This window comes from Equus przewalskii, unplaced genomic scaffold (genome assembly GCF_037783145.1).
Source record: "Equus przewalskii isolate Varuska unplaced genomic scaffold, EquPr2 ChrUn-13, whole genome shotgun sequence".
Classification (NCBI taxonomy): Eukaryota; Metazoa; Chordata; class Mammalia; order Perissodactyla; family Equidae; genus Equus; species Equus przewalskii.
The window spans coordinates 6,543,925-6,554,315 of NW_027228750.1; the positions used below are offsets into that span (position 1 = coordinate 6,543,925).

General features: G+C 47.2%; 1 long non-coding RNA gene across 1 annotated transcript; it reads left to right on the top strand.

The window, feature by feature from the left end:
• Nucleotides 1–302: 302 nt before the first annotated feature.
• Nucleotides 303–8,975, top strand: LOC139081625 (uncharacterized). Its single transcript, XR_011536775.1, has 3 exons — nt 303–2,240; nt 8,156–8,345; nt 8,704–8,975. It is a non-coding gene; the product is annotated as an uncharacterized lncRNA (long non-coding RNA).
• Nucleotides 8,976–10,391: the final 1,416 nt, after the last annotated feature.

Below are 10,391 nucleotides of genomic sequence, written 5' to 3' on the forward strand. Positions count from 1 at the left end.
AGTTATCAACTTATAGCAGCTGAGAGGGTCCATAAAATCTACAGAATATGTCTGGGTTAGTTAACCAGAGGTCATTCAAAGCTACAATATGGTTTCTTTTCTGTGATATGGCTTCCCTTATGTCAACCTTGTGTTGAGCTGGTATTACACTGAGGTTGGAAGGAAGGGTTAGAGTTCACCAGGCAGAGGAGACAGGGAGGAATGGGCTCCTGGAAGCTTGGAAGCAGGGAGGAGCCCTCCTTGAGGTCCCAGGGCTGCAGGTCCCACTTCCCTCCACACCTGGCACAGGGCCGGGCGGTGGTGAGGGACAGCCCAGCTGTCTGGAGGATGGAGCCCTGAGAGAGGAATCCAGTCCCGGAGTCCAGGCCGAGCTGCAGCGGAACCTGCATGTCTCAGCTTCCTTATGGGTCAGATGGAGTTTCTGACTCCAGCTTCTTCTGCAGCCCTGAGAGGTGGATGCCACCCTCTGGACTCTCAAGTGAGCACATGGAGGCCCAGGGGGCGCCCCTCGCAGGAGACCAGAGGCAGGAGCTGAGAACAGAGCCCAGCACACCTCTCCTGGTCTCTCAGCTGAGTCACGCTCTGGGATCCCCAGAGGTTTCACCAACTTCACAGGGATGACAGAGAACAGAGAATCAAATGATGGTCATGGGAAACGTGCCATGATGTCACATGGCAGTCATGGGAAAGGACATGCCTGGCAATGGTGTTGGCCTTGTTTTCTTCTGGGATGGGGTCACTGGGCTGTGCTGGGACTGAGAGGATCTGGATCTGAGCCCCCAGCTGTGACAAAGCCCTGTGAGCCTGGGCAAGGGGGAGGCTGCATTTGCTGGGAAGAAACTCCTTTGATTCCAGTGTGGAGAAAGAGAGAGGCGTGCAGATTTAAACTGCATCGTGAGAGTTCAAGCCAGACACGTGGAAGAACATCCAGGCTGAGGGTACTGAGAAGGAAAGGGGAAGTAAGCACCTGCCCACTTGATAGTGTTGAAGGGGAGCAGAACTTGTCACCCCAAAATATGCCTTTTTGGCATAAAGATTATTTTAGACTGATTATTTTTAAGAAACTGCGAACACTGGAGAAGCTATGAAAACCAATAAAAGTTACCCTCTTGTAAGAGACATTGACATTTATAGGGGAAATCTCTATTTGTAAAGATGTCTCCCTCTCTATACCAGGAAGAGAAAGATGACTTTAAATCTGTAGAAACTCTTCTCAACGGAGAAGGCAGACTTCAATCTGCATTACAGCCTTACCCTTGTTTACTTGCTTTCCTGTAAACCTCCCCTAACGGGCCTCCCCACTACAACACCTTCTTTTGTCTTTAGCTGGAGATGTTATTTAAGGTGATGTCGGTCAACATCTTGGGCCATTTCGGGGAGTTACTCAGTTTTTCAGGGTCTCTACCACATATACAAGAGGTGTACATGTTATTAAATTTCTGTTTGTTTCTCTCCTGTTAATCTGTCCTTTTTATTGTAGGGTGGTCTCAGTCAAGAACCTAGAAGGGTAGAGGGAAAATTATTTTTCCTCCCCCACAGTGTCATCAGCTCTTAGGACAGGAAATGGCAAAGCCAGTTCCCTAATTAGGACCCCGTCAGAGTCAATTACCTGGAGCTACAGCCAAGGGGAAAATCAATCAGGGCAGAGATGAGCTTTCTCAAAGATCTTTCTGGCTTTGGGCAGGGGAGAGGGTGGCAGGGATGGGAAAGAAATGTAGTCTCCCAAGCTGGGGTCCAGGCCTATCTAAAGGCTTAATATTTGTAAAGGTCTGGAATTGGGATGGGGGCAAAGGAGGGCTGAATAATTTACAAAGAAAGCAAGTGGAGAAGTGGCTGTTGCTGATGCTGAGGTCGTGCCTTGTTAGTCTCAAAGCAGTACGCTTGCCCTCCTGGGACAAAAAGCGCAAGTGGTGATGTTGGAGGAGGGGGGGTACTGTTACCAAGCCCTAAGGGACCAGTGACCTGAAAGTGGGTCTTTTTGCTCTGAGTCGCTTGTGCCAACAGAACGAGACTGGGTTCAGAACAGCAAAGGAGAAATTTTATTCGCACATTGAGGACTGGAGAAGAGAAAGCTTGTGCTCTACAGACAGCTTCTCCTTGAAGATGAGGAAATGGAGAACAAGGAGGAGGAACCACGGGATCATCAAGACTCTGGAAAAGGGGCGGAGACTTCCAGGAACAGTTGGTACATGCGCAGTTCTCCAAACTCCTGTGCACATGGCACCAAGGTGCCTAGCAAGGTGCGTTGCCACCCCCATCCCCACTCCCTTACCTCTGCTCCTGGCCGGGCTTTTAGCATGGTAGGTAACGAGGCAAAGGTGATTTCAGGGTCCCTCCAGGTCCTTTTACACAGGCGCTGCTCCTGTGGTTAGGGCAGAACCGGTTCAGGGCGGTTTGCTGCTGTGGGTTCTTTGAAGCATGGCTGAAAACTCTCTCACATGAAACTGTCAGGTTGGGGCCAGAGTAAGTGTGGGCCAGCGCTAAGTTTCACTATTAAGAGTACAGGTTGGTATGCCAGGAGTATGTACGGGTGACAGAGTGAGCAGAGAGCCAGCCTTTTAGTGCAGCGTGACAGGCTTTGTTTGTGGAGGCATTTGTATTAGTTATCTACTAATGCATGATAAAGCCCCCAAAGTTTAGCGGCTTAAAACAACGAACATTTATATCTCACACAGTGTCTGAGGGTCGTGAATCTGGGAGCTAAGTTGCTGGCTTGTTGGGGCTCAGAGTCTCTCATGAGGTTTCAATTAAGCTGTCTTTCAGGGCTAGAGTCACCTGAGGGCTTGACAGGGACTAAAGAATCTAGGACTGACATAATGTGGTATAATGATCCAAAGATGGCCTGATATTGGCCCCTCGTGGTAGGCTGAGACTGTGGGCTCAAAAGCCTGCTGGCACAAAATTCAAATTCTTACACACCCAATTGTATCAAATACAGCCCAAATAAACCTATTTTTAGTCATTTAAAGCCTTCCTGCTTTGCATGCCCCATGAAATTGCACCTCACATCTACTAGCCATAGGTGTGTTGACACAAATAATTGGTTCTGACCAATCTTTAAATCAAAATTGGGGTGAGTTTATTATGAGCCAGATCTGAGGACTAGCCCGGGGCCTTCCTTCCCCAAGGAAGGAAGGGCGCCAAAGAAGTGGGGCATACAGAATGGTTGTATACTGTATTGGAACAAAAAGCATACGTCACATATGTTAGGAATGTCCCTTTTACAATAGTCATGAGATTGCCCTGTCAGCACTGAGTGACACAGCAGGTAGCAGGTCTGTTGTCTGGAGCTGGGTGGTCACTGGTGAGCACAGCGATCAATTCCTAGCCTAGGGAGAGATGCTTGTCTTTAAGGAAGTTCCCATGTGGGAGAAGTTACATCTGTATCTTAAGGGCATTTGTTCTTGTCTTTGGAACATAGCAAATGCTTAAAGCAGATATACAAGGCATGCTCACTGGCCACGTCAGGCCCTTTTGGAAAAACAAGGTCCAACTGAATTAGTCTTACACCAAATGTCTTCCTCACATCATCCAACTTATCCTATTGCTTCCCATTTATTTATCAGGTACAATAAACTCTGTGCTACAGAAGATCCCAAGCCACCAATGCCCCTTGGAGCTCTCTCATCCAGAGGCTCCCCATCATGATGAACATCATCATCTATACAGGAAAGAGCCTCTCCATCTCCCTCTCCCAAAGGTGCTTCCTGACCCTCCTCCTCTTCTGGGTGGTGGCCCCAAGCCATTGCCTGTGGGAGCGCTTGAGCTGTAAAGGGCTTCCCCTGCGTGCAGATAGGTCAAAGCCCAAATAAAGCTCATTGTCGACCACAGCCAACCACCTGATCACACCTTGTGCCTTCATCAGCCCCGAGATCCCGCAAATTTACTAACATAGCTATGGGCTGGAGGCCTCAGTTCCTCAGAAGGGCCTCTCCGCAGGGCTGCCTCGGTCTTCTCACGACTGGGCGGCTCACTTTCCCCCAGAAAGAGAAATCCAAGAGAGAGCGCAACTGAGATGTAAACAACAGTGCTGTTTTATGACTAGTCGCACACCATCACTCCTGCTTTATTTTGTTAGAAGTGAGTCACTAGGGGCTGGCCCCGTGGCTGAGTGGTTAAGTTCTCGCGCTCTGCTTTGGGGGCCCAGGGTTCTGCCGGTTCGGATCCTGGGCACGGACATGGCACCGCTCGTCAGGCCATGTTGAGGCGGCGTCCCACATGCCACAACTAGAAGGACCCACAACTAGAATACACAATTATGTACCAGGGGGGCTTTGGGGAGAGAAAGCAGAAAAAAAAAAAAAAGATTGGCAACAGTTGTTAGCTCAGGTGCCAATCTAGGGAAAAAAATAAAAGTGAGTCACTAAATCCAGCCCACATTCAAGGGAGGGGAGTGAGGCGCCACCTCTTGAAGAGAGGAGCAGCAAAGAATATGTGGGCATGTTTTAAAAATCACCACAGCTCTTTCACAGGCCTCCTCTCTCACCTCACCCCTCTTCACCAGCGCCCCGTGAGGTGAGCAGGGCAGGTAACCAGACTCAGGGAGGTTGAATGACCTGGCCGTGCTCATGTGCCTGGTACATGGGACTGGAACCCAGGACCTTGTCAGCCTCCTCTCCCCATCGCCCCCCCCCCAGGCAGGAACCCTCGCCTCTGCGAGGCGTGTCTCACTTTTCACACCAGTTTCTCTTCTCTCTTCTATCTTGTGGTCCTTGTGACAATCCTGTGAGGTGCATCAGAGATTATGAAACATAGAGCAGCCAAAAAAGATCTGGGTTCTGAGCATGGCTTTGGCACAGCTAACCCGTGTGATCTTGGGAAAGCCCCATCCCCTCTCTGGGCCTCTTTACCCTTCTCTATAGGATGTTAAAATTTAGATTAATATTCAAAGAGTAGACAATGGCAACTCATAGATATAATATGCAGCTGTGTCAAAGAGTGAACTCATTAACTAATGAGGAAGCCCTGAAATATTACAACCTATTCTAAGGAAAATTCAAAGAACCACAAGTTTATAGTCAGATAAGGAATGCTGAAGTGAGTTTATAAATAGTCCGGAAAGTGGAAGAACTGGCAAAGTTGGTCAATATCCACAAGAATCAATTGCATTCCACTGTGTAATGGCCCTGATTTGCGTTTCCTTAGAAAGGAGTTAATTGCCTTACTATCAGTTAACTTCTACCTCTACAGAGTTGTAAAGTAGCCTAGTCAAGGACAAACCTGGCAGAGATAAGCAGGATGGCTGCACTCTCCAGGTCAGGACTCCCACTTCATTTCCGAGCCTCACAATTTTGCCTCACAAGGATAGAAGTATGGGCCTTGATCTCTGGTTCCTTTGTAGGGGAGCAAAATTTGTCATCCCAAAATGTGTCTCTTTGGCATGAGGATAATTTTAGGCTGATTATTTTTAAGAAACAAAAGACTCAGGAGGAGCTTTTACCTCTCCCTTAACTGCCTAAAGAATTTAGATAAAGGGCCTGCTCCAGGAAAGGAAGTATCACCAAAGATAACTATAGTCTAATAGGAACTAGGGATGGTTGGCAGGGAGGAACCTAGCAAAGTCTCTATTAAAATTCCTCTCTGTGTCCTCTTGTTTCTGTGTGGCTCAGCAAACATTTGTTTATTAAACATTTACTCTTTATCGTTTTTCTGAATTGCCTTCCTTCTCTCCAGGCCCCTATGCCCTTCTCCTTAGTCCAGAATGGCATATATATCTCATTTTGCTTGATTATCTTTGGAATCTCTCATGTTAATGTGGATTCCTTGTATGTACATAATTAATTCTTTTCTCCTGTTAATCTGCCTTATGTCATTTTAATTATTCAACCAGCCAGAAAGAACCTAGAAGGTGTAGGGGGGAAGACATTTCCTCTACCCTCTCTGGGTTCATCTGGCCGGAGAACGAATTAAATTCACATGGGACAGAATAGCAGGAGAAAATTAAACAAAGATTTATAAGATGTATACATGGGAGAGGTCAGGCAAGCTGAGCAACTCGCCAAAATGGCTGAAGCCCCCACCTTAAGTATCATATCCAGCTAAAGACAAAGGAGGATGTTGGGGGTGGGGGGAGTCAGTTACAGGAGGTTACCAGACAAGCACAATAAACAAATTTAAGTCCTTGCCTTCCCCATTGATTGAGTTTCTAGAGATAAGGTCATCCCCCATTCTTCCTGGTAGAGAGGGAAATATCTTTACAGATAGCGATTTCCTTTACAATGTAAATGTCTCCTAACAAAGGGCAAGTAAATTCTACTTTTCAGTTGCTTTCCTGTCTGCAAAGTAACTAGCCTCAAATAATCATCATGCCAAAGAGACATATCTTGGGGTGGTCAATGCCAGTCCCCCACAAAGGATGGGGGGTCGATTTTTCCCTTCCCCATCACCTAGCGCTGAAATTTCCTGCCCCTAAGCCTGAATTAGCAGATAAGGCAACAGGATCAGCTCATGGGTGGCCTACTGGGAGTTGTGTCCCTCCAGTTGCCCCCACCTAGGTCTGCCTCCCACTTCCCTCAACTCAACCCAGGAGCATAAGAATGAAAGACCCTCTGTCTGCTCTAGACGCCAGAGACTCCTTTTGAGAAGAATTGGGTTTTCTGGCTCTTTCTCTTGTTCTGGCCCAGAGGTAGGACCCTTATTTATATTGGCTTAAAGTATGTAATGAATAGCACATAAGTCAAAACCAGCCTAATTATCAAATGCAGTTGTGTCAATAAATGCCTTTCAATCCATGCAATGAGATGACACACTCCAAATACAAAGGGAAGAAAAGCCATTATCCTGAAATGTCTGGCTGTTACCTGGGCCAAGCCCTGTTAAATCATTATGGGTAATTATAGGTTATTAGATGCTATCATCCCAGCAAGAGAACCAGCCTCAGTTGTTACATTAATGCCTTGGGCAGTGCATGGACCCTCTGAGTCAGGGAAGTTAAAGGTAACTTCCTGGAGTTTTGTTGTTTTACTTTTATTTACTCTCTCTTAGCAATTTTCAAATATACAATACAGTATTATTCACTGTTGTCACTGTGCTGTATATTACAGTCACTTTCTGCTTCTAGTCTCCTTCCATCCTACTTCTTGTGAGTGCCCCCACAAAATCCTTCTGAGACAGGAACCAGCCTAAAGAGACAAGGCCATCTGCAAGGCCCCAGGCCTAACAAGATTGGCCCTAACCAATCAGCAGGCTAGGGGAATCAGCTGGAGACCACCAAGATCCACATTCCACAGCCTCTGGACTTTCCTGGGCTTGCACATGCGCCCTAGCACCCAGGAGTCCCCTGAAGGTGACCCTAGCCCTATTAGCATAGTAAAAATCACACCTAGGGGTGGAGAGCTAGCATGCTAATGATGCCTGTGTCACATGAGGTGGCATGTTGAACAACAGCGCAGGCGCAAGGAAAGCCCCACCTCTACGTGCAAAACAAGGCTCCCTGTCCCCAGCCTTTGCCTAATAAAAGCCCCACAGTCCTGTTCCCTAAGGAGCCAGTCAGCTGCCCCTTTCCTTTCTGCACTGGCTCCCTTGTCCCTCTCCTGTGCACAAGCTAACAAACTTTTACTTTTCTAATCCCGTTTGTTGTCTCTCTTGATCTCTGTCCTGAGGGACAATAAGAACCCAATGCATCAGGAACACTTGTGCTTCATCGTTCAGGTTTTACCCAACAGATTTGCTATCCCAAAAGATTTATTATTCTTTCCTAACAGGGAACTCCAAGAAGCCTCAAAGAGCTTTCCTAATTCTCCAGTCAAGTCACTCTGAGCTGGCTTCTTCTTCCCAGAGGGAAAGTTGAGGAGGCCTCTAGCGTGTGAAGTGGGGAGAAAAATGAACATCTGAGTTGGTGGGACTAGAGAGGAAAAGTGACATAGCCAAGATCACACAGCTTGGCTGCAGCTGAGCTACAGAGCAGAGAGGGGGCGGCAAGAAGGTGAGAAGGGAGAGAAGCTGGGAGCTCAGGGTGGACAGCTGAGGCTTTGGCAGATCTCCTTCCAGAAAGGGCAGGTGGGGAGGTGGGGAGGTGGGGAGGGAGGTATATGGCTCCTTTAAGACTCCAGTTCAGTAAGACAAAGGGTGGTTCTCCTTCACTGACCAAATATTCTGATCAAACCCTGTGGTAGATGAAATATGGCCGCAAATTCTTTGATGTTCCTCCCCTCAGATGCTGAATCAATTTCCCCAGTCTTTGAGTCTGGCCTTCTCTTGTGACTTGCTTTGAGCAGCAGAATGTGGCAGAAGGGCTACTGCATGAGTTCCAGAGCTGAGGTCTCCAGACCCCTGCAGCTTCTGCTTTTCATCAGAATACAGCCGGCAGACCACAGAAGAAGGCAGCAAGTCCAGCCTCCTGGAGGGTGAGTGCTGTGGGAACCCGTTGGGACCCCCAGAGCTGGTAAAGTGAAAAAATTTGAGCCACAGAAGATAGAGAAAGAAATCTTATCTGAACTTCCCTTATCTGACCACAGCAGAGGCTCCCCAAAATACCATTACACCCTCCCCCCAGGGAGTTTCTTGTGAACTCAGTTGCCATGGAGACAGACTTCTCATTTCTATTAGCATGAAAAAGCCCAGTAGAACTGCTCATACTTTCCTATTGAAGTCCCAGTAACCCCCCTTTTGTTAAGTTGATATATATAAAACCTTATTATTGAGAGCTCCTGTGCACACTTAAATAAACTATGTCTACTCTCCTGTTAATCTGTATGTTGTCAGTTAATTTGCAGGCCGTCATTCACTGGACCCAAGTTGGGAGAGGAAGAGTTTTCCTCCCAATAGAGGCTATGTGGAAAAGAATAGAGAAGCCCCAACATATAGCCAGTCCCAAGACTCTAGAAGAAGTCTGGGTGAGGCTATCTTGGATCTTCCAGCCCAGCTAAGCCCAGTCAGCAGCTGAATGTATCTACATGAGAGCCCAGGCAAGACCAGCAGAACTGCCCAGTCAATCCAAAGAATTGTGAGAGATAATAAATATTTGTTGTTTTAAACCACTAAGTTTTGGGGTGATTTGTTATATAGCACTAGGTAACTAATAAACTCAGAGTTTCCATTTCCTACACACTCTGTACTTTTCTCATTCTGTTTCCTGCTTGGAACGCTCCCATCATGGCCCTATCTGCTGACTGAGACTCTCTGCTTGACCAAACTTCAGTCAGGCTTCTGAAACTTAGCCTGGCTCTATCTGTGCGCATCCTTGTAAAATCGAGTTTCTGCAAGAACCCTGCCAGGTCAGTTTAGCAAGAAGCCCCCATCTTCCGTATCTGAACACTGTCAATATCTGACTGGGTTTCTCATCCTCTACCATCCCCCAGGTGATGTCTGATCACTCTGGCCTGTCTTCAACAAAAATCCTGTTAGGTTGGTTTAGCCAGAACCCCCCTTATTCCTGATGTTTCCTCTTAGTAATTTTCCATCCACTGACCCATTGCGATGGTCCTGAATGAAGTCTGCCTTGCCATGCTTTAACAAGTGTCATTGAATAATTTTTTCTTTAACAATATGGTGCTGTGACTTGGATAGGATCAGATTTGTCATTGGACCCCTGGACAGCTCACCCAGGACCCTAATGTGCATCTTTGAAGCTTTTGTCTTCACTCCTCATCCATTGATCTGGAATCCATTGGTGAGTCCGACTTTGGAACCATTGCTCCAGACAAATATCCACTGAAGCCAGCAAAGACAGATTTTAGTTCTTAAGATTCTGAAGCTGGGTTACAGTCCCAGGGTCATTTTGAAAGTTCTCCTCTGGCCTGGAAGGACTTCTTCCTGGCTCCTTGTTCTGGGTGGGGATTATTCCCTCACTCCCTAGGCTGGAAGTCTGTCTTCCTGGCTCTCTGTGAGGCCTCTGTGTTCTCTCTATTGGGTCCTGCTTCTCCCATGGGAACTTCTCAGTTGACTGAAACCCCCGTCTTGAACCCCTGCTGGCTACATGCTCCACCAACTCTATCCACCTCCTTCTTCTTAGCACAATTTTGCTGAGGATAATAGTGAACTTAATTAGTTTCTTTGGAAAACATGAAATCTCCCCAAACTGGCTCCTCTAAGAACTTTTCCTTCGTGTTGGTTCCGCTCCTTCTTCCTCCTTTTGCCCCCTTTGATCTTCCATTCAGTTCCCTTGAATCCGTTATGTCCCCATTCAAGCCACTGTCTCCTTCACCCCTCTGTCCACCCCTGCAAGACTTTTTCTCTTTCCACTCCAGCTTATCAGTCAAACTTTAAAGAGCCCCCTACCCTCCATCTGGGGCTCTCAACTCAGGAATCCCTGAAAGCAACCACTTGAGGACAAAAAGAGGAAAAACATAATGATTTGGAAACAGAACTGGATGTTTTGCCCACTCAGATGGGCTTTGAAGATGTCCAGGCAGCTGCTAGATGTCTCCTCAGTCACTCACCTAAAAGGCAGC